Here is a 22,351-nt window from a genome sequence, read left to right on the forward strand (position 1 = left end):
ACACGTCAGCTCCATGAGCCCATGAGAATTCTCAAACCACCACAGGCACCTTTCCCTCTGGTGGTCCTGCTTGGCTTCAGCCTAGGGAGCGCCTACCAGCATGTTCACTAGGACCCAGTCATTGTTGACTATACTCCTAAATCTCAGATATTCACATCCTCCAACAGAAGGACTTCAAGTGAGCTGAAAGCCTCCGCTGAGCAGTTAGGCGTCTCCCCATGCTCAGACACTCTGCACTAACCCCACCTCCAACTCCAACTGTTGGCAGTTCTCTTAGTGAGATTTCTCTCAGAATCTTGTGGTTCATCTTCCCTTGTACACAGAGAAAGTATCCTCTAGTGGGTCTATGTGCCATTCTGCAAGGGCTCGGAGCTTAGATAACGAGGGCTTCGAAAGCCGTCCTCTGGGGAGGTGGAGGGATGACACCATAGGGCTGGTAAAAGCAGGTGGTCCTAGGCACAGCCAGGGTGGTTTCCTTATCTGGTGATGCCACCAAGTTCAGTTCGGATGACTCTTATTTGAAGTTTGGCCCCACATTTTAAATAGTGTTCGTGTGTGTGCACACTGCAAAGTATATCTGCTTCTTCTGCTGACGTATCTATCGGCTTTCTGCACAGTCAGAGGGAATTTTGCCATCTGACTTCCGAGACAAGGTTTTTGTTTATTATGGTTTCTATAGTTTTAGATATTCCTACCCTGGCAGATATAGCCGGCATTCACTACCTCACGGGTTCTTCTTTCTTTACCCTTTACCACCACCCCCTTTCTTCCACCCTTTCAACCCCCTAACACTAGGAGAGGGAGAGAGAGAGAGAGAGAGAGAGAGAGAGAGAGAGAGAGAGAGAGAAGGGTAGAGGGAAAGGGGGAGACATTGTTGTTAGACTACTTCCTGCTGATTAGGGCTATTGAGTTCCTTGGGGCAAGTTTGATCTTTGCCATCAAGATATTTAAATTCATTCATTCTCTCTCTCTCTCTCTCTCTCTCTCTCTCTCTCTCTCTTCTTTGTGCATGACTATTTAACAAGCTGTGACCAACAACAACCCATGAATAACATCCCACCCTGCCTCTCAGGGCCCTGGCATTTATATATTCTCTAAAAAAAAGTCCCCATAATTCCAAATGTCACACAACTGCAGAAACCATCTGCAGCTGGAAAAAAAATCACTCCCCTGCTAGAGCAGGAGGCAAATCATAGTCTGCTGCTGTGGACAGTCTGAAGCAGCCCCACATCCCAACCCCTAGGATTAAAATGAAAACACATTCTTATTTCTGTTTTTCAAAGAGACCAAACTTCTCAAGAGGAGAGGGTAGAAGGGAAGAAGGTACAACTAACAGGGAAATTTGAAAAGGCCAAATGGAAACCTACCCTCTTAATATATTTTTATCTACTAGTATGTTTTAGTGTATATATATTTATATATATTCACATTGAGTTTATTGAGTTTATTATCCCTGCATGTGAGCTAATCTCTTCCTAGAAGCAATAAATTGCCAAATAAAAATCCCCTTGCCAGTTATATAGTACCTCTCTTCAAGTTGCTAGTCAAGGATGTCCCAGATACCCCGAAAACAATACAAACTATTGCTAATGTTCTTGTTGGCTCCCAGAACTTGGTGGCAAGACCCAATTGCTATAGATAGACACTATCACTTTGATCATGGGATATGAAAAAATCCAGTAGGTACTAGCCAGGAAGCTTCCTCCCTGGCTAGTTCTCACAGTACCGGAAGGTCCAATTCCAGCTGTTAGAATGAGGTCATCAACTGTCTTCGCCAGCTGTGAACCCTGTGAACTACAAAAATGACCAGAATAACAAGATATGTCCAAGGACTCAATCTCACGTAAATGTTATGGGGGCAACCAATTGCTTTCTGATTTTGAGCCCTACTCTGAAGGAAGAAATGTGTGGTACTGCAAATCTAGCTGAGAGCCCAGAGCTGAGTCTCTCATGAGACCCAGAGGGTGAACTTACCACCATTTTTCTGCTAAATGGGCACAGTATCAAACTGCCATCTAAAGTCATCGCTATGCTCACTGTGCAACTATCGGTCCCCATTTCAGAGACGTCCTTCTGGTTGACTTGGAAACTCACAACTAATCAAAGAGTAGAGAATAAATGCCAGCACAGTGCTTAGCTAGAAGTGCTTAGCTATCTTTGTCATAGCCCATACCTGAAGCTCATAGACTGTCATAGAATGAATGGTGTGTGTGTGTGTGTGTGTGTGTGTGTGTGTGTGTGTGTAAAGTTGGTAAGAGCAAGATGTTGGGAGGACATTGGACATGCCAGACCACCATGCTCATGAGTTCTCAGCCCCTGTGGCTGCCTGCATGAGACCTTCTTTTTTTTTTTTTTTTTTTTTTTTTTTTTTTTTTTTGGTTTTTCGAGACAGGGTTTCTCTGTGTAGCCCTGGCTGTCCTGGAACTCACTCTGTAGACCAAGCTGGCCTCGAACTCAGAAATCCGCCTGCCTCTGCCTCCCGAGTGCTGGGATTAAAGGCGTACGCCACCACGCCCGGCGAGACCTTCTTCACAAGACCAAGCCAATGAACATTCCAGCACGGAGTGAGTGAGAAAGAGCTTGCACACTCCACCTCTGACTTAGTCACTATTGGCAGTTGATAGCCTCTGAGGGAAGGAGGGTCAGTTTTCATTAAGGATGTGGCCCCTGATAGGGGGACCATTCCCAGTTATGACCCTATATTCATGACTATATGGAACCTATATTGGACTCAGTTAATTATTTTTCTCTTAAAAAGAGTGGGTGGGTGGGAAGGAATCTGGGAGGAATTAGGGAGAGATGGGGGGGCGAATATAATCAAAATATAGTATAGGGGATTCTCAAAGAATAAATAAACATATATTAAAAATAAAAACAAGAGCAGTTTCTGGGACAGGCGAGAGCCACAGACCTTCTCAGGCGGTGCCATTTTCGGCTCCAGACAACCGGCCACCTTCCAGGTCAGAGCACAGTTGTCCGCCCGGCCCGAGAGGCTTCTGCCTCAGCTTCCGCGGGTGCCACCTTGGTTCCGGGACTCCGCGGAAAGTAATCTACACAGGTGAGAGTGTGAACTACTGAAACAACAGCTTCTGTGACAGGCCAAAGCAACACAGCTTCTGGGAAAGATCCTGTTTTGGGCCTTCATCTTCGGCCAGGAGGAGGTCCAAACACCAGATAACTGTGCACCTTCCCTGAAAGAGGAGAGCTTGCCTGCAGAGACTGCTCGGACCACTGAAACTCAGAGGAGAGAGCTAGTCTCCCACGTCTGCTGATAGAGGGTAACAAAATCACCAGAGGAACAATCTCTAAACAGAGACAACTATAACAACTAACTCCAGAGATTGCCAGATGGCGAAAGGTAAACGTAAGAATCCTACTAACAGAAACCAGGACCACTCACCATCATCAGAACCCAGCACTCCCACTTCGCCCAGTCCAGGGCACCCCAACACACCTGAAAAGATAGACCTAGATTTAAAAGCATATCTCATGATGATGGTAGAGGACATCAAGAAGGACTTTAATAACTCACTTAAAGAAATACAGGAAAACACTGCTAAAGAGTTACAAGTCCTTATAGAAAAACAGGAAAACACATCCAAACAGGTGATGGAAATGAACAAAACCATACTAGACCTAAAAAGGGAAGTAGACACAATAAAGAAAACCCAAAGTGAGGCAACGCTGGAGATAGAAACCCTAGGAAAGAAATCTGGAACCATAGATGCCAGCATCAGCAACAGAATACAAGAGATGGAAGAGAGAATCTCAGGTGCAGAAGATTCCATAGAGAACATCGGCACAACAATCAAAGAAAATACAAAATCCAAAAAGATCCTAACTCAAAACATCCAGGAAATCCAGGACACAATGAGAAGACCAAACCTACGGATAATAGGAGTGGATGAGAATGAAGATTTTCAACTCAAAGGACCAGCAAACATCTTCAACAAAATTATTGAAGAAAACTTCCCAAATCTAAAGAAAGAGATGCCCATGAACATACAAGAAGCCTACAGAACTCCAAATAGACTGGACCAGAAAAGAAATTCCTCCCGACACATAATAATCAGAACAACAAATGCACTAAATAAAGATAGAATACTAAAAGCAGTAAGGGAAAAAGGTCAAGTAACATATAAAGGCAAGCCTATCAGAATTACACCAGATTTTTCACCAGAGACTATGAAAGCCAGAAGAGCCTGGACAGATGTTATACAGACACTAAGAGAACACAAACTCCAGCCCAGGCTACTATACCCAGCCAAACTCTCAATTACCATAGATGGAGAAACCAAAGTATTCCACAACAAAACTAAATTCACCCATTATCTCTCCACGAATCCAGCCCTTCAAAAGATAATAACAGAAAAAAAACAATACAAGGACGGGAACCACGCCCTAGAAAAAACAAGAAAGTAATCCCTCAACAAACCTAAAAGAAGACAGCCACAAGAACAGAAGGCCAAATTTAACAACAAAAATAACAGGAAGCAACAATTACTTTTCCTTAATATCTCTTAATATCAATGGACTCAACTCCCCAATAAAAAGACATAGACTAACAAACTGGCTACACAAACAAGACCCAACATTTTGCTGCTTACAGGAAACTCATCTCAGAAAAAAAGATAGACACTACCTCAGAATGAAAGGCTGGAAAACAATTTTCCAAGCAAATGGTATGAAGAAACAAGCTGGAGTAGCCATTCTAATATCTAACAAAATCGACTTCCAACCCAAAATAATCAAAAAAAGACAAGGAGGGGCACTTCATACTCATCAAAGGTAAAATCCTCCAAGAGGAACTCTCAATTCTGAATATCTATGCTCCAAATACAAGGGCAGCCACATTCATTAAAGACACTTTAGTAAAGCTCAAAGCACACATTGCACCTCACACAATAATAGTGGGAGAATTCAACACACCACTTTCACCAATGGACAGATCATGGAAACAGAAACTAAATAGGGACACAGTGAAACTAACAGAAGTTATGAAACAAATGGATCTGACAGATATCTACAGAACATTTTATCCTAAAACAAAAGGATATACCTTCTTCTCAGCACCTCATGGTACCTTCTCCAAAATTGACCACATAATTGGTCACAATACAAGCTTTAACATATACAAAAATATTGAAATTGTCCCATGCATCCTATCAGATCACCATGGACTAAAGCTGATCTTCAATAACAAAATAAATAATAGAAAGCCAACATTCACGTGGAAACTGAACAACACTCTTCTCAATGATACCTTGGTCAAGGAAGGAATAAAGAAAGAAATTAAGGACTTTTTGGAGTTTAATGAAAATGAAGCCACAACATACCCAAACTTATGGGACACAATGAAAGCATTTCTAAGAGGAAAACTTGGTTGAATGAGGCCTGCTCCAGCAACCCAGTAGAAAACTCTACCAGAGACAGAACAGCGAGCCACGTTCCCAGAGACAGGTGCCTGACACCACAGAGCCCCCAACTCCATAATTCTGTGACTATAAGTCACACAGACACTGTCCTAAGCTTCGGGCATTCTGGCTAGACTCCACCCTCACAGTTACCTGACTATAGTCAGGTATGCTCCTCCCCACAGTTACCTGATAGCCCAGCCACTATAAAGAGGCTCCTTGTCCCCTCCTCACTCTCTTTAAGCTCTCACCTTTCTTACTCTCTGGCTCTCCTTCTCTCTCTCCCTTCCTCCCTCTCTCCACGTGGCCATGGCTGCCTCACTCTCTCTTTCTACTTTCTCTCTTTCTCTCTGCCTTTCTACAATAAAGCTCTAAAACCATAGACTGTCAAGGCCTGCTGTACTTGAGCAATGGACTAGGTTTTCCCCTAAAGAGCCACGTCTAACCTCCCACTGGAAGGCCTTCCTGCACTCCAGCCACAGACCGGACCAAGGACTCTCGCTCATGTGGGAACCACCGAGCACCCCCTCTCCCCCTGCCCTCTCCTCCCTTCAGCCCTGGGGATGACAGAGCCGCCTCCGGGGGGCCCCCATTTGTTCTCAGCTCTTTCGCAGCGGTGACTGGGATGTCCAAGGCTGAGAACCCGTTACCTAGGACTGCCCCTTGTCCACCACCCACCGAACTGGGGTCCAGTGGCTTCCCACAGTCAGACACCCACCTAGAGCCTCATGGAAAGCGTGCAGCAGTCCTCCTGCTTCCACCCGCCCATAGCAACAGAACTCTGGCAAGACGCAGGTTTTCTCCCACTCCTTCTATTCCCCCATACCCACTGCCCAACAGAGGCAGATGGGGACTCTAAGGATGTGGGCATAGGGACTCTGTATGTTCACTAATACCAGCTGGTCTAGGCCAAAGAAATATTCTATATCGTTGTAGCGTGTAGTTCCTACTACCCTGCTTTATGCTCCAGGTGGGCCACACTACCTGCCACCGCCCTGGTTCTCTTGGATCCATGGATGAAACACACACACACACACACACACACACACACACACACACACACACCCTTGCTCACTTTTAACCTGCTTTATAGCTCAGTGGCTGGGCTATTCTAAGTCTTCTGCAGCTACTGTGCCCTTCCCTGTACTTCTTGCTCTGTACACTAAATCTGCCCACAACTTAGTTGTGTTTCTAATTTCCCGCCTGCTAACCCAGGCCCAATCAGGGAAGCAGCCAATGGCCACTCCACCTGAGATCTCACATGGCTGATGGCTCTCTCTCCCTCAGAAGCATGGTAAATTCCTTTGCTTCTCCCGCCTGCCTGCAGGAACCTGGAAGTCCTGCCTCTTCAGCCCAGCCATTGGCCACTGGCATCTTTATTGATCAATCAAGAGCCAATTGGGGAACAAGACCTTCTGTGTTCGCATGCAGAGTCTCAGTGAAATTACATGTGTTAAGAAGTATGTCAGAACCACTTCCTACATGTCGTTTTGTAAGTGTTTGTTCAGAAAACCTAATGGGGACGAGGATTCTCTAAACAAGCTCTATACACTGGTGACCTATGAATGTTACTGTGTTAAAAAAGTATAGTCAGTGTGGGATGAGAACAAACTGCCAAGTGTAAAATGAAGCTACAAATCTTTCTCCCTCTCTCTCTCTCTCTCTCTCCCTCTCTCTCTCTCCCTCTCTCTCTCTCCCTCTCTCTCTCTCCCTCTCTCTCTCTTCCCCTCTCTCCTCCCCCTTCCCCTCCCCCTCTCCCTTTATCTCTCTCAAAATTCAGTGAGTGTGAGAGAGAATAAGTGTACACACTAGAGTGTGTGTGCAAGAGAGTGTAAGTGTGGGCTAGAAACATGGCTCAGTGGTTGAGAGCACTGACTGCTCTTCCAGAGGTCCTGAGTTCAATTCCCAGCAACCACATGGAGGCTCACAACCATCTGTAATGGGATCTGATGCCCTCTTTTGGAGTGCATGAAACAACTACAGTGTACTCATAAATAAAATTAAATCTTTAAAAAAAAAACACATGTAAGTGTGTATGTGAGAGTGTGTGAGAATGTATGTGCAACAACGTTTGTGAAAGTGTGTATGTGTGTGAGAGAATGAGTTTGTGTGAGTGTGGTGTGTGTACATGAGAATGTGTGTAGTGTATGTGTATAGTGTGTGAGAATGAGTGTGTGTAGTGTGTGTATGTAGTGTGTGAGAAGGAGTGTGTGTGTGTATTGTTCTCTAGTTTTGATTGGTGGTAAACAGGGAGGATGGCTTCCATCTGTTTTCTGCTGTTTTCCTCAGAAAATGGCCAAACACAGCTGTCATAATAGCCTAAACATGAGACCAAGAGCCATGGGGACTTTCTCTCCTCTAGAAACCACTGGCGGCTCTTTAAAACAAACAAACAAACAAACAAACAAACAAGCAAAAACCCAAGGTGAGAGGCATTCAAGGATGTGGACCCCTAAGTGACCCATACAAATAAGTGAAACACTTTTAAAGCGTCTCTGAGCTAAGGAGGCTAAGACGATTAGATTACATGTGTTAAGAAGTATGTGCATTTCTTCAGAAAGGAGTTTGCTTTTAAAGGACTGGAGAGAGTGCCTCAGATGAGGGCAGAGCTCAGTCATGGACTGCCTTCTCTTCTCAGTTTTCTGTCCTCCGTGGCTGGTCTCGTCCATGTTTAGGCATGAGTTATTACTTCATAATGGTAACTCCTAAGTACCCACCCTCAGCCTGGGTGTCTCCTCGGAGTTCCAGCTTGGTATACACAGCTCATTGTCTTGTGCCACAAACCTCTCAGTTTAACACACATAGTCCTCCCAACCTGTGACTTCCCCCACTCCCACTTATTCATGCCTCCGAATGTGACATGGTACTGCCCTGGTTAGACATCTCAGACACCCAGAACATCACCCTAAGATCTTATTCACCGTCGTATTTAACCTGCCAGAACACCCTCAGTCCATATCAAATTAACCCATTTTTCTCTTCCTCTCTGACTAGGATGCCAGCAAGGCCATAACCATCTCTTGTTCAGATGTCAGCTGAACCATTGTCCCTTCGTTCTCCCTGGGTCCCTCCAACACGTTCATGACATTGAAGGCAGATAGATTAGACTTTTCAAAGCACAAACCTTCAGGGGTTCCTGTCCTTTCTCATGGGGCTGATGTCTGCCCATCACTGAGGTCTCAGCTCACAGGCTTTTTCTTTTCCTTTGCTTGCTTGCTTGTTTGTTTTTGAGACAGGCTTTCTCTGTGTAGCCCTGGCTGTCCTGGAGCTCACTGTAGACCAGGCTGACCTTGAACTCAGAGATCCACCTGCCTCTGACCCTGGAGTGCTGGGATTAAAGGCGTGCGCCACCTTCATCGGCCACACGTTGTATCTTTAGGGAAGCTTCCCTGATCCTTCAGTCTGGGTTAGAATCACTTGTTACCAGTTCTTATCTAATTATAGTCTTTCTCTCTATGATACTGTTCTCAGATATAAAAGAATATCTTAAACCCCACACCCTGCTACTAATTATAAGCTCCATAAAATGACAAATAAATTAGCAAACCTATGTGATTTATGGGTAGCCTTGTTGGGATCGTGTGGGAACGTGTTTGATAGTGCTGATAGCACAGTTGTGGAATTCTGGGTCTACATTGCTATGGATCTTTCCCTCCTGTGTCTCTAATCTAGCATCAAGCCACAGCCTACTGGTCTGGTTTGGCATAATGAGAGAAAGGGTGGGAAAGCTTCTGGCAAAGGTGCTTGATGAAAGATAAAGTCTTCTCTGAAATTGTCTTAAAGAAATAGGCAGAGCTGTGAACCAAATCTCTTGTCTATTTCTTGTGCATTCTTAACCATTACAGCCATGGAGGATAAAAGCAAGCCCTGGCTCCATTGTCTGTGAAGTAATTATATCCTCTCTTCGTATATATTCACAGTGCCTCAGCCACGACAAGAAACACCTACAAACCAAAATAAATCCGAACAAACAAATAAAGAAAAGCGAAATATCCAGCAAGTAACAGCAAACGAAGCACTCCATGAGTGGTTGCTATCAACATATGATACAACCACCAACAAAGATGATTTCTCATTAAAAATAAAGTTTAGCCAGACAGTGGTGGCTCACGCCTTTAATCCCAGCATTTGGGAGGCCGAGGCTGGCGGATTTCTGAGTTCGAGGCCAGCCTGGTCTACAGAATGAGTTCTAGGACAGCCAGGGCTATACAGAGAAACTCTGTCTAGAAAAACCAATAAAAATAAATAAAGTTTAAAAGGAGACAGGGAGATAATCTAGGAATAGGTTAGATGGAAGAGAAACCCTGGGGATAATTTTGACTAGGCTTTGCTTTAAAATGCCACACTAGGAAGGCTGATGAACTGTGGGGGACAGGGCAGACACTCAGAACCCGCTATCCACCATTCAATGCTGGCTGATGGCTAGCCGGAGGGTGAGGGATACAGTCTCACAAAATAAATGGGAGACGGGGCCAGCAGAAAGGCATGCCGGAGTGACCCCAAGGAGGAGGTGGCTATGGAAACACATACCGTCTATATGCAAGGACAGTGCTGAGGGGATTGTGGGAGACTTGGGTAGTGAATGGGAGGTAAACAGCAGATACATATGTTGGGAATGGAGGCGGGAGAAGGGGGCGGGGGGCAGGAGGGCGGTGCCATGGTGGAGTATTTACCTAGCACACATAAGGCTATGAATTTAATCTCCGGCCCCGAAAATAAATAAATAAATAAATAAATAAATAAATAAATAAATAAATAAATAAGCGGGGTGGGGGTGGGGAATGAGCCTGGTACCGAGATTGGTCGAAGTCGTTGAAGTGGGAGCTCGCTGAGATTGCAAATGGTTTTCTTGGTTTTGTTTCCTTTCTTGGTGGACAGAGAACTACTCATAGTTTGAGGAAGGGCTCAGCAGAGAGGGGCTAGCTACTGCACTAGACACAGCCCAAGTTCTGACTCTCTCTTGCTGGCACTAGTGTGCTTGCTCCACAGCGGGATCCCCTAACACCCCACCCCCACCTCGACAAACACTAACAGCCCCGGGCCTGCCTGCCTGCCTGCCCGCTGCTGGCCTTGCCTCTGCATACTTGACCCCCGCTGCTGCTCCTCCAGCTGCCCTTTGCTTTGCCTCTTGTTTTTTCTTGAGTATGCATTTGGCTTTTAGAGCCTGTGACTGATTCAGCTTCCCTGGCACATGCCATTGGCCATGGCTTCGCCTGGCCACACTGCCACTCTCAGCTGTTGCCTCATTTTGGCCACTTGTAAGAACTGTACTGCCAAGCTTCTTCCCCGACTGCCCAGGCAAAGCCATGAGTTCCAGAGGAGATCGCACTAAGATGCTGAAAGCCAGGGCACAAGGGAAGGAAGGGTCACTTCTAAAATGAATTGGTGGAGGTCAAGACGGGATCAGTGCAACGAAATGGGAGACGGGGCCGCCGCACTTCCCATTCCCTTTAATAGAACATGGCAGGTTCAGAGGGCTTTCCCACGATAATATATGACGCTAAAACAAAGCTTTTGTTTGCAAATACTTACAAATTAGAGAGCTCAGTGGGTTTTTGTTTTTTTTGTTTTTTTTTTTTTTTACCTTTTGAGCCCAGGAAAACCACATCCTTGAGTACTAATATCCCTGGTAAAATAGGTCCATCTCTAACCTTGTAGTGCTATTAGCAGGAAAGTTACACTCCTATTTATGAAACTGGGACTCTGGGAGACTTCTGCCCTAGACATATCTGTGCTTACTTAAAGGCAAGAGGCTGGAAAGGAATAATGATTGGGAAGAAGGGCTGCAAGGAAGGGGAGACCAGGCCGCACACAATTGCATAAGCCATAATAGACTCCTCATACTACTCTTCAATGTCTCCAAATGCAGACCCCCAGAACTCGATTTTAACCTGGCCAGGTATGACACATGCTTGTTTTTTACAACGGCCCAAGTACCTGTGAATGGTAGCTCTCCCTGGCTCATTATCACACACAGCTATCTTTTGCACCAATGTCTTCCATTTGCACTGGTTACACCAGGGACTGCTCATCTGTGTCTCGGGGACTGAGAAGGTCAATGTCGGATTGAAAGCTTTTACGTTCCTAACGGGATATTTTGCTTTATGTTATTTATTTTTGTTTTAATGTATGTGAGTGCACTATCTACATATATGCCTGCTGGGCATCAGATCTCAGTATAGATGGGTGTGAGCCACCATATGGTTGCTGGGAATTGAACTCTAGACCTCTGAAAGAGCAGACAGGGCTCTTAACTGCTGAGCCATCTTTCTAGCTACTCCATCCCCCCCCCCCCCCATGGAGTTTTTCCATCAATTCACTTATATATAAACTGTATATCCAAATCACTGCTCCCCTGATCCCCGCACAGTCTCTCCCCACATCCCCCCTTCCCTTCTGCTCTGAGTAGGTGGAGTCCCCCCTCTGGGTATCATCCCCTCCTGGCACATCAAATCTCTGCAAAATTAGGAACATCCTCTCCCACAGGAGGCAAGACAAGACAGCTCAGTTAGGGAAATGGAATCCACCCTCAGTCAGGCAACAGATTTAGGGGATATCTCCTGCTCCAGTTGGCTCCTAGGAAGACACAGCTAGACATCTACTTCATATGTGCCGGGCAGGGGGTAGGGGATCTAGGTCCAGCTTGTGTATGTTCTTTGGTTGGTGGTTCCGTCTCTGACAGCCCCCAAGGGTCCAGGTTAGTTGGCTCTGTTGATTTTCCCATGGAGTTCCTATTGCTTCCTGGTCCCTCAGCCCTTCCGCCAGGCTCCATCCAACGTTCAGCTGTGGGTCTCTGCATCTGTTTCAGTCAGTTCCTGGGTGGAACTTCTCAGAGGACAGCCATGCTAGACACCTGTCTGCAACCATAACAGAGGATCATTAATAGTGTCAGGGATTGGTGCTGGACCATGGGATGGGTCTCGAGTTGGACCAGTTATTAGTTGGCCGTTCCCTCATTCTCTGCTCCATCTTTCTCCCTGCATTGCTTGTAGACAGAACAAAGTTTGTGGCTGGGTTGGCGTCTTTATCGCTCCACTGAGAGTCCTGCCTGGCTATAGGAAGTGGCCACTTCAGTCTCCATATCTGCACTACTAGAAGTCTCAGTGAAAGTCACCCCCATTGACTTCCTAGAGCCTTCCCCCATCCCAGGTCTCTGGCACATCCTAGAGATGTGATGCCTCCCCACACCAGTCAGCTGCTGACTTCCACTCCTTCTTCTGGCCCTCTGGCCCTTTCTCCTGTCTCTCCCCACTCCTGATCCTGACCCCTCCATTCCCCTCCCCATCCCCTCTCCCACCCAGTCTCCTCCCTCCCTCTGCCTCCTCTGACTATTTTATTCCCTCTTCTAAGTGAGATTCTAACATCCTTGCTTGGGCCTTCCTTCTTGCTTAGTGTCTTTGGGTCCGTGAGTTGCTCCACTATGTTCATAGCAGCTTTATTTATAATAGCCAGAAACTGGCAACAACCTAGATGTCTCTCAGCTGAAGAATGAATACAGGAAATTTGGTTCATTTACACAGTAGAATATTGCTTAGCTATTAAAAACAAGGACATCATGAATTTTGCAGGCAAAGGGGTAGAACTAGAAAATATCATCCTGAATGAGTTAACCCAGAGTCAAAATAACATGCATGGCATGTACTCACTTATAAGTGGATATGAGCCATACAGTGCAGGATACCCTAACAAGATTTTTAACATGGTACTTATCAGAGCTATTGAGCCTACTGAGAGTTTTGATAAGCTCGGGGCTTGTGCCTTCCAAGGGTTTAGGCATTGTAGCCCGACTTACACATCTGAACTATATTTAAAACAATAAATGGTCTCTAGCATATTTAAACAATCACATCTCAGTTAAATATCTCAGAACTTTTAAACCTCTTAATCACAAAGGCACATCTTAAAGTGACACGTTTTTATAAGAATACATATGCTGGACATTAAAGAAGAGCTAAAAAAAGTACATAATATTTTCTTTCAAATGCATGGCTTGTCTTACGATTCTACCAAAGGCTTTACCTTCTACACATTGAATCGCAGTTGCATGTACAGTTTTCAGTTGGACTGCACACTAAAATAATGGTTTCTTTGGGTATGAAAAAATAACAACACCAAGAGCTATGACAAGAATATCTTGCTGATGTTTTCTAGATACCTTTGAGTTGTGTTTTGTGTGCGGCTTACCTTTGTCCCTCCATTCATTTAACTTTTTATTATTTTTTTTAATCAAGTACCTTATTGACACAGATTGATGTATCCTGAGCTGCGAGGAAGGAGATGGGAGAAAAGATTTGTGGCTGACTTTTTTTTTTTAATAACGACTGGGATGTGCTGCTTGCCCACTAGGCAAATAATAAATATTTATTGAATTCATTTAAATTGAGCCCAGAACAAGGACATGTTACTGATGGTTGAGATAGGTGGTGTTATGATAGCCAGTCCTGGAGGAGGGAGGGAAAGAAGTAGAAGATAATTCAAAATGAGAAAACAGAAGCAAAATGAAAAGAAAGGGATTTTACATACAGACGCAGCACAAACATTATTCGTCAGAGGTACAGACACAGCAAGCAGCAGGGACGCGCCCAGTCTAGGTTCAGCAGTGAGACATTAAGCCGAATTTACTCAGGTCTAATATTTTCATCTAAAATGAACTGCTTTTTCACACCTCCTGTGCACAAAGTGATGGCTGTGAAGAGATGTAGCCGGAAGGGGTGTGAGATGTTCCCCCAAAGGCTCCTGTGCTTCAACAGTTGGTCCACAGATAATCATCCTATTTGGGGAGATTGGGTGTGGAAACTCGAGGAGGTGAAGCCTTGATAGAAAAAGCAGATCACTTGGGGTGGGGGAATTTGAGGTTCACAGCTTAGCACTGCTTCTGTCCCTTTCTCAGCTTCCTGGTTATCTCGAAGGTAGGGAAGCAGCAATTTGCTCCTGCTGCCACATATGATCAAGTTATCTCCAGGCCACAGCGGTGACTCTATCTACATCTAAGCACCGGTCTTTGCTGCATTAGTTATTTCTCTTCTATCTGTGACCAAATACCTTCTAAGAAGCAATGTAAGGAAGGATGGGTTAACCTTGGCTCAAGGTTAGTCATAGTGAAAGATCACAGAAGACACAGCACTTTTACCATGACTTGGCACTGTTGCCAATTTAACGTAGGGCTGTTGCCGAGGCTTGGAGATATCTGACCATGTGGCTATGGTCCCTAAGCCTTCGAGCTGGTCCACAGGAGACTGTCAGAGAGTCTGGACCTGTGGGCTACCGAATCCCTAGAATGCCATAAGTGGACTGTGATGGGCCACTCTGGTGGAAGTTCAAGAGGCCAAGATTTATTCCATAATCAGTTGTTCCGCGTTTATACGTTTGTAGGCTTTCATTTCTGTTGCTCCTGTTGTTGATATCCAGCTTTATCTGTGGTGGTCAGATAGGATGCAGGCTATTATTTCAACTTTCTTGTATCAGTTTAGACTTGTTTTATGTCTGAGTATGTAGTCAATTTTAGAGAAACCTTCTATGAGGTGGTGAGAAGAAAGTTTATTCTTCTGTGTTTGGCTGAAATGCTCTGTAAATACCTGCTAGGTGCATTTGGTTTTATAACACCAGTTGGCTCCAGCATTTCTCTGCTTAGTTTTTGTCTGGATGACCTGTGTGATGGTGAGATTTGGGTGTTGAAGTCTCCCACCATCAGTGTGTGGGGGTCATGATTTAAGCTGTACCTAAATCTTCTAAGAACTTGGGTACCTGAAGTGGAAACTTAAGGGCTCTTTGGAAAGCCGGTTATGTGGGATGGTGTTTTGCTGGAGCAAGCATGTGATAAAGTGTTTTCGTTGAAACAGACACAGGTGAAAAGATGTTCTGCTAGCACAAGCCCGTGAAAGGACAAGTGATGGAAGACTCTTCACTAATGGCACACATGTATTGGTCGCCTTACATTGTGTTGCTGAGCTCCATTTGTCAGGACTCCATAGAGAGAAACGCACCAAGAAACGTGTGGTGTGCTGCACTTTCTTGCCGCTTCTGCAGACTGGGCAGATGGGTAGAGTGATGTCAGCTGAGGCAGACTTATGTGGAGTTTTGCTAAGTCAGACTCTCATGCTGAGGCAAGACCCGTGAAGGACACGTGATGTTTGGAGGGACTCAATGGACAGTGAGAGAGGCTGGGCTAGCCTTACCTATAGAGCTTGCTGTGCAAGGCTTGTTGGTCCCACATCTTTGCTGATCTTCCTGATCAGAACTTTTCCTTGCATTCCCCTTGACCCTGGTCCCTCCTGCTGACTTGTGCTGATTCAGCTGAGCCCTAGCTATCTCTGCTAGGTTGTGCCACTTCTGCTGCTATTCTGAAACTACTGAACAGGGCTTCTGGTATATCTGTGAAGTGTTTGCAAATGGATCGAGCTGCCGCTGCATGCTAACCTGTGAACTGAATTGCCGATTTCCTGACAATGCAGATGGGATGTGCTCCAAAGAACCATTTCTAAACAGGTCCACTTCCCCTACATCCTTTCTTTTCTATCCCCTTTGGTGGATGGTGGGCTAGAAGGGAGGTTACAGAGTTTAAGAACCATTATTATAAGTATGTTTTGAAAAAAAAATTAAAGTTACAGGTACCCTTGTGTTTGGTTCATAGATATTGAGAATTACAATGTCCTCTTGGTGGATTTTTCCTTTGATGTGCATGCAGTGTCCTTCCCTATTACTCTTAAGTAGTTTTCGTTTGAAGTCTATTTTGTCAGATATTAAAATGGTCACACTGGCTCACTTCTTGGTCCATCTGCTTGGGATATCTTTTTCCATTCTTTTATCCTGAGATAATTTCTATCCTTGATGTTAAAGTTTGTTTCTTTGTTGCAGAGAAAGGATGGATCCTGGTTTTGTATACTTTCTGTTAGTCTGTGTTATTAGGAACAAAGACCATTGATGTTGAGAGACATAAATGACCAATGATTGTTATCGGTTCCTATTTTGTGTGTGTGTGTGTGTGTGTGTGTGTGTGTGTGTGTGTACTTTCCTTCTTTTGACTTTGCTGGTTTGACATTTATTTATTCTCTGTGTTTCCTTTTATGCAGTTAACCTCTTTAAGTTAGAGTTTACCTTTTAGCATGTTCTTTAGAGCTGGATTTGTAAATAAATATTGCATACATTTGGTTTTTATCATGAAGTGTCTTAGGACTCCATCTACTGTGACTGAAAGTTTTGCTGGATATAAGAGTCTAAGCTACCACCTGTGGTCTCTTAGATTCTTTAGCACATCTGTGTAGACCCGTCTGACTTTTAGTGTCTCCATTGAAAAGTCAAGGATTAGTCTAATAGGTTTGCCTTTACATGTTACTTAGTCTTTTTTCCCTTGAAGCTTTTAATATTCTTTCTTTGCTCTGTAAATTTAGTGTTTTGGTTGTTATGTGTTGAGGGGGGTCTTTCTTTTAAGGTTCAGATTATTCGGTGTTTTGTATGCACCTTGAACTTTGATGGGCATCTGCTTCTTTATGTTAGAAGTTTTTCTTCTATGATTATTTGAAGATATTTTCTATGCCTTTGTCCTGGGTATCTTTTACTTCCTTTATTGCTATTATTCTAAGTTTTGATCTTTTCATAGTGTCTCAGATCTCCTGGATGTTTTGGGCCAGGAATATTTTTAGATTTAACATTTCCTGAGTGAGGTATCAATTTTTTCTATCATGTCTTCCATGCCTGAGATTCTCTCTTTTGTTTCTTGTATTCTGTTGGTGATGCTTGCCTCTGAGGTTCCTGTGCAAGTTCCTAAGCTTTTCATTTCTAGATTCCCTCAGGTTAGGTTTCTGAATCGATTCTATTTTTCACTTTTAGGTGTTGAACTATTTTATACATTTCCTTTATCGTTTTGTGTTGTTGTAGATGTCTTTAAGGGATTTATTCATTCCTTCTATAAAGACCTTTATCATAGTCACAAAGGCTATTTTAAAGTCTTTGTCTTGTGCTTCAGCTATGTGGCAGCACTCAAGCCTGCTGTTTTAGGGTTGCTGGGCTCTGGTGGAGACATATTGTCCTGACTGTTATTGGTTGTGTTTTTATGCTGGTGTGTAGGCATCTGGGTCTGGGAAGATTGTAATTCCAAGCGTTGCTCCCTGGTTTTGTCTTTGTTAGATGGGTGTTTTGTTCCTTGGTTTCTGTCAACCTCTCTGGTTCTTAGGAGAGTGGTGGCTGTGTGTTACCTGTAGGAACTCCTTCTAGGATCCTGATAGGTGTAACCATTGAGGGGTTCCCAGTAAAATGTGCTTCTAAGTATTAGGAGCTGACAGTTCAGAACAGGGAAGGACTAGGAGTGGGCGCTGAGGGGGTCTACTGGAGGGAGGAAATCAGGGTGTTTCCACCGGTATCTGCTTAGTCCCCTGGGAATGGGAACAGGGAGCAAGAAGAGGCTACAGCAGAAGGTAGGCTGAACAGCTGGGGGTGGGACTGGGCAATCGGGTTTGGAGGGACAGAGGGAGACATGAAGATCCTACTGGCTTCCCTGGCTTGAGTGGCTTGCAGGACCCCAGAGATTGCCTGCTGGAGTTGGGGCTTCAGGATAAAAACAATGAGGGGGGAGATGGAAGTTGGGGGGGGGGGGAAGATCTGTGTGATCTACTGGAGTTAGCATCGGGGAGGGAAAGGACCTCAGTAGGTGGTTGGCTGCAGAGCTGGGGATCAAACTAGGGGATGGAATTTGAGGGAGAGGAGAAATAAGTTAGGCTATGCGCGTCCCTGGTCACAGAGTCTATGGGTTCCTAGGGAGTGCCTGCTGGATTTGTGGATTGGGGTAAAGCAATGGGGTTGGGGGAGCAGTTTAGGAGTGGAAGAGCTGCATGACCCACTCAAGGAGGGGCAGATGGAGAAGGGAGGCTGCAGAGGGGAGGCTGCTGCAGACCTGGGGCTGAGGTTCGGGATTTGACTTGGAGAGGCTGAAGAGAGGTGAAGATCTGCAGTTAGCCTGTGTGCTCCCTGGTCTGGAGTTTTTCTTTATCCTTTAAGCTTCTGTCTAAACGCAGCTTCTTTGTGGGTGACAGCCCCGATGCCACAGAGTCTTATTTGCTCAATGAGTATCTTGCTATTTGTCTTTGTAGCATTGACCACGGTGTATAATTATAGGATTAGTGTGGAGATGGGAGAGTGAGTTCCTGGAATTGGTCATAGTGAGTCAGAGGTTGATGGGGAGAGTTTAGTATCAGGTCCATGTGCTAGCCTGGGTCCCATGAGAAACATGCCAAAGCTGTGGGGATCTTAGTACAGGGGTTACCTCTGCGAAGGGGACAGAGGCTGGATGGAAGAGCTGTCAGAACCAAGAGGGAAAGACGTTGGGTAGAAGCATTTAAATTCTGGAGCAACGGAGAAATTCTTAAACCAAAGATAGAGGTCTAACCCTCTGTCCCTCCCTACCTTCACCCCCCCCCCCCCGCGCCCTCTCCTCTGTCCCTGCTTCTCTTTCTCTCTCCCTTCCTCTCTTCCTTGCTTCTTTTCTAGCTTCTTCCCCTTACTTCCTTCCTTCCCCCTTTCCTCCCTCCCTCCCTCCCTCCTTCTCTCCCTTCTTTCACAGAATCAACTCAAGCATTTCTGTCATGCTTGCTGTCCTACTCCCTGCAAGTTACATCCCAGCTGAAGCGTGACCCCCAGATCACCACAGTAAGTTCTAGCACTTCCAGTGGATACCTTGGTGATTAAGCTCCCGGCAGCAGGAGCCTCTGAGATGCACGTTTGTTGTGGCCATCCCAGTGTTTAACAACTTTCCTGTTTCCTCAGGGACTCTGGGGCCACGGTGTGTCCGCTATGACCCTGCTGGCTAAAGGACACAGTTGCTAGTCCACCCGGAAATGCCAGTGATATTCTTGATATCCTGACCATGTGGTAGGTCAAGAGCCCACTGGACAGGGATGGGTTGAGGTCCAGCAACAGTCTTGGTCTAAGATGGTCTCCAAACTTTACCATATCTGCAAATCACACCCCTTCAAAGGAGACCATGTACTTTATGACTATACTACCTTAGAAGAAAAGAAAGAGGAAAAGGAGGAAGAGGAGGAGGAGGAAGAGGAAGAGGAAAAGGAAGAAGTTGAAGTTATATGGGGGGGGGGGGGTATGTCCATCTTTCTGAATTTTCCCTAGCATACTTCCCATTAAGTGGGCCCTTCTGCTTTTTGCCAGGCCACAGTATTAGAGAGCAAAGTTAACTTGACAGCATGAGAAGGTCAGAATTGTATTTTAGTTCAGTTTCATTGTTGATTTGACACAGCCTAGTCATCTGAAAGCAAAGTCTCCATTGACGAGCTGCCTAGATCAAAGGCCCTTGGGTGTGTCAGTGGGATTTGTCTTGATTGCTAATCATGGCAGGAGGACCTAGCCCACAATGGGTGCTATCATATCTAAACACACGGTCTTGGGCTGTATAACAAAGTTAACTAAACATGGCCAAGCGTGGCCAATCAAGCCAGCACACAGTAGCTTCCATGGCTTCTGCTTAAGTTGCTGCTCTGACGATGCTCAGTGATGGACTGTGACCCAGAAGGTCTATGGCCTACTGGAAAAGGGAGCAAGGATAAGAAGAGACCCAGCAACAGTCTTGGTCCAAGAAGGTCCAAGAATCAAATAAGCCCTTTCCTTCCCTAAGCTGCTTTGGTCAGTGTTTGATCAGAGCAACGGAATGGAACCAGAGCCAACGGTTTCTCAACTAACAGAGAATGAGAGCCAGATCAAATTATGCAAAACTCGGAAGTAACTAGTGTTGTTTGTGATGAGTTTCATCTACTTGCCGTAGAAGAGAGGCTGTAGGAACAAGCGTAGTGTTCCATTGGTCGGAGTCTCGGCGATGAGCTTGCGTTGTGCAGGGGCTACTCTTTAGACTTGGCACCAACGCAAGGATGCGTCTGTTTAGTTCGTGCATTGAATGGGCATTTGAAATGATAATTCTTCAATTGTTGCTCACGGTGCAGCATAGAACACTGTGCTAGATTATACTCTCTTAATGCCTTCCAGCTTTGGTGAACTTCACCAACATCAGTGTATTGTACAACAGATCCAAAGTCAGGGAGGCTTCCTGGTGATTTTAGATGTGGTTTCTGACCTATCTGGGCTTGGTTCCCTCATCTCTAAGACAGGGAAAATATTTCTCATTAAGGAGTTAGAGAAACAATTGATGAGCTAATTATAACATGTTTTGCCCGAAGACTGGCCACACAGGGCTGGATAATAAAGGCCGCTCTGTAATTGCAGATGCTTCTGAAAGCTGATCAGTGTGGTAATTTGCAAGTTAACATTTTAGTTTGGCTTTGTTTTCTTTCCTTGCAGGGTTGTGTTGTGAGGAGGCTGCCTATGAGGTGGACATTTTGATAGGAAGAAGGGATTGGCACGAATCCCACCACACACAGTGCTTCAAGCTCAGAGATGTCAGCGTTGGGCAGCACATGGAAGGGGGACCACAGAAATGCAGCAAAACCCAGAAAGGATTTATGGGGCGGGAAGAACCCTGAAGATGGCTTAGCCTTTCCAGTGTCTTTCCAGAAACTCAAAATCATTCTGTTTGTGAGAAATCAACGAAGAATGGCAGGGTAGATATAGATAGAGTAAGGCTAAGGGCAAGCTAAAGGCAGGCTAAGGGCACTAGGAATTTGGAAGGAGTGGGAAGCCATGAAGATGTTTTAAAGAGGGAAACAATGGTACCTTGACTTGTATTTTACAGGCTACCCTGGGAATGTGTGGGCCATCACTTTCATCTATCCTTTGTCGCACTTCTGCTTGAGTTACTAGGTATCATTTTTCTACAAAGGAGAACCATCAATAAATTGAATATCATCAGAATGAAAGCCACAGACTAGGAGGAAACATTTGTAAGCCCCAGATCCAACAGATTAGTGTTAAGGATCTATGGTGAAATTTCAAAAGGTAGACTAAAGCCATTGACAAAATAATCAAATTAGAACTGGCCAGAAGGGCCAGGGATACAATGCAGAAGTGGTAGGCCCAGGGTGACCTAGTCCCACCTCACTCCCATAGTTGTAACTATTGTAAATATTATAACTATTGTAACAATAGTTACTACTTGCTGCTACACCACCTCACTCCCATAGTTGTAACATTGTAAATATTATAACTATTGTAACAATAGTTACTACTTGCTGCTACACCACTTCACTCCCATAGTTGTAACATTGTTTACTACTCGCTGCTACACCAGGCTCTGGCTCCCGCCCTGGGGATCTGCACTTAGGTCGCCATGCTGCTGCAGGGGGCACTTTACCCTCTGAGTTCACCATCTCCCTATCCCACTGTGCAACGTTTTCCAGATGACAAAGTTTTTAGAACTGGAAAGCAGGTTAGCAGTCAGTGCTGCTGGTGCAGATGAGAAGAGGGTGGCCCTGGGAGAGGGAAGATGGGTGACTCTGTAAAGGACAAATTGAAGGATCTGTATAGTGTGGGGACCTGGCTGGTGCTGTGGACACGGAGATGCCTGGGTGATAAGACTGTATAGGGCTAGGAACTTACACACCCTGGGTAAGGTAGACACAGACTCCGCCTCTGCTATTTCTCTGCTCTTTCTTATTGTTGCTGTGATCTAAGATGGTTCAGTTGTTGTTGTTGTTGTTGTTGTGTGTGTGTGTTTGGGGGGGAGGTGTCTCTCTGTTGTGTGAGCATAGGCCTGAAGCAATGGTTCCTGCATTTTATTACTGGGGCCTTCTGGGGGCTCCATTAGCAGCCTCCTGCTGGAGCCTCAGTGGGGCCTGAGAGTCACAGCTCATCAGGTCCTAAGATGCTGCTGCTGATTAGCCTAGGAGCCATTGAGAAGCTCTAAATCAGGGCCTCATTCCAGGGCGCCTAGGTTTGTGTCTGTTTTTCTTACAAAGCCCTGGGTGTCTTTGCTGGCAAAGCCAAGTCTTTGAAGAATGTTACCCTTTGTTTAGGCACCACAGAGGTGAGGGTAAGGAACATAGGCC

The 22,351-nt window shown here is 45.2% G+C and overlaps 1 long non-coding RNA gene across 1 annotated transcript in view; it reads left to right on the top strand.

The window, feature by feature from the left end:
• The window catches only part of Gm32840, a 62,793-nt gene that overhangs the window by 35,087 nt on the left and 5,355 nt on the right, over nucleotides 1-22,351 (top strand). The window contains exons 2-3 of the long non-coding RNA XR_875626.2: nucleotides 18,967-19,052; nucleotides 19,170-19,274. This is a non-coding gene — a long non-coding RNA (predicted gene, 32840). The remainder of the gene's footprint in view (nucleotides 1-18,966; nucleotides 19,053-19,169; nucleotides 19,275-22,351) is intronic.

The sequence above is a fragment of the Mus musculus genome, chromosome 15 (genome assembly GCF_000001635.26).
Source record: "Mus musculus strain C57BL/6J chromosome 15, GRCm38.p6 C57BL/6J".
NCBI lineage: Eukaryota > Metazoa > Chordata > Mammalia > Rodentia > Muridae > Mus > Mus musculus.